The 2,360-nt window shown below is 47.9% G+C and overlaps 1 pseudogene; it reads left to right on the top strand.

Moving 5' to 3' along the window:
* Positions 1-259: 259 nt before the first annotated feature.
* Positions 260-377, top strand: LOC124546354 (annotated as a pseudogene).
* The last annotated feature ends 1,983 nt before the right edge of the window (positions 378-2,360 follow it).

Below are 2,360 nucleotides of genomic sequence, written 5' to 3'. Positions count from 1 at the left end.
GAAGTTAAGTCGCATAGTGCTCAGAGCCATTTGAACCATTTTTTTAAATCTCCAGAATTGAGTATTTCAGCCTTACATTCTCTAAAAAGGCAAATAAAATAGAAGAAACTTTCACGAATATCGAAGTTGCTAACAGGATATTTCTTTGTCTAATGGTAAGCGATTGGAATGAAGAGCGTTCATTTTCACAACTAAAGAGAACAAAAAAAATTAATTACTGGAACGACTTGCAAATTTGTCATTCAGGTGTAGAGAAAATGGCAACGGCCTTGCCGCAGTGGAGACACCGGTTCCCGTGAGATCACCGAAGTTAAGCGCTGTCGGGCGTGGTCGGTACTTGGATGGGTGACAATTCAGGCCGCCATGCGCTGTTGCCATTTTTCGGGGTGCACTCAGCCTCGTGATGCCAATTGAGGAGCTACTCGATCGAATGGTAGCGGCTTCGGTCAAGAATACCATCATTACGACCGGGAGAGCAGTGTGCTGACACCACGCCCCTCCTATCTGCATCCTCCACTGAGTATAACACGGCGGTCGGATGGTCCTGGTGGGTCACTCGTGGCCTGAAGACGGAGTGCTTTTTTTAGGTGCAGAGAAAATGACATCCTTCCACAATTGGAGTTTGAGGACGTAATACACTTCTGGAAAAAAATTAGTAACCTGGAAAGACAACTTAGATTTTGACCCGATATTGGCATATGCCACCTGGGGAATAGTAGATGTACTGATAACGGTTTCAATGTCGTCCCCCAACAGATAGCGTAGTGACACAGCTACCACTCCGTTACTTTTGTCTATCCTTTGACAGGGAATGTTCACAGCCAGAAGGCTCAGTGTGGTGCAAACGTGTGAACCAACCAGTCAACCGCTCAACTTATGTTTCTTGAGAGAGTTTGAAAGGGGTCCAATTGGGACCATCCGAGTGGCGGGTTGGTTCTTTTGAAGAGTTGTCACACAAGTTGGACGTACTAAGTCAGTTATGCAACGATGCTCTCAACAGTGGTCATGCGAACGTTCTCACACACATAGACGCGGTTCTGGACTTCACGCAGCTCAGATGCCTGCCAGGATCGTCGTATTGTAAGGGCAGCAGTGGCAGATAGTACAGCTACCACAGCACAGATAAGAGGGCTTGAGAGCCCTAACGTGTCAACACGAGCGGTTGCGAACCGGTTATTAGCTGTGGGACTAACATAAACTACTAGCCCACTAGCCACAGTATCTACATGCATGACTTGACTGATGTTATCAGAGGATCACTTGGAAGATGGCACAGCGCACAGTGGTCATCAACAATGAAAGCAGATTCTGCCTGCAGGCAAGTGATGGTCGCTTGCAGGTACGACATAGACCTTGTGAGCGCTGTCTCGGAGAGTGCATTTGTCCAAGAAACACTAGCCCCAACCCAGACCTTGTGGTCTGGCATGCGATAAGCTACGACACTCGTTCAGCTTTGCTGTTTCTGCAGGAGGCGCTAGCCAGCACACAGTACATGCACAATATTGTAACACCATTCTCTTGCGTTCTTGCAGCAGAAAAGTGGTGTGTTATTCCAATAAGATAATGCTCGCCCATACACAGCCTGTGAAACATGCTCTTCAAGTAAGTGGAAAGGTCGAGCAGGCGCAGAATAACATGTCCCAGGACAATAGTCGCCATCTATATGATCGACCGCATGCTGGAGTCGGCACTTGCATTGCCGCCCATGGAGGCTACACCATGTACTAACATGGGTGCTTCAGCATGGGTCGATATCTGGGAACACAGTACCGCTTGTACTATTGGTCCATAAATTACAAGTTCCTAATCATGGGAGAATTATTTAGTTTCACCTGAGTACTTCAGTAGTTAGATTTTTGAACCTCTGCATATTAATCTCCAGCATTTTTGTCAGTATCTACAGTAGAGTTTCGTAGCACATGCAAACAGTCCATTTACCTGCATAGTTTAGTTTTCCACGGTCCTTAGGATGGACAGGGACTGCGATTGTTATGTGCATATGTGAACCGAGTTGGTGACACTTCGCTCTAAGCTCCAGGTCGTGATGGCTTCGGATACACAGCTTGATGCTGCAGTGGATGGACACCACTGTGGCGATGCAACAGATGTCCAGCATGTCTGAGTCTTCCGATTGGTCCTTACCAGTGGCCAGCCCAGTTACTGCTCGCACTGAGGTTGACCCCTCACCTATGGTCGAGTGGGAGGTCACCCTGGGTCGTAGCAGGTGGTGAAAGACTTCTCAGGCGGCTGCGAGTGAGGCATCCCTGGTTTGTCTGACAAACAGGTTCCAGGTGCTGTCTGTGACTGACACTGTCGCTGAACCAGATCCGGATAATAACAGAGGGTGGGATTATTGATCG

This window comes from Schistocerca americana, chromosome 8 (assembly GCF_021461395.2).
Source record: "Schistocerca americana isolate TAMUIC-IGC-003095 chromosome 8, iqSchAmer2.1, whole genome shotgun sequence".
In the NCBI taxonomy this organism is placed as follows: domain Eukaryota; kingdom Metazoa; phylum Arthropoda; class Insecta; order Orthoptera; family Acrididae; genus Schistocerca; species Schistocerca americana.
Note: the sequence above shows the minus strand (reverse complement) of the source record. Positions and strands in the feature narration are given on the sequence as shown.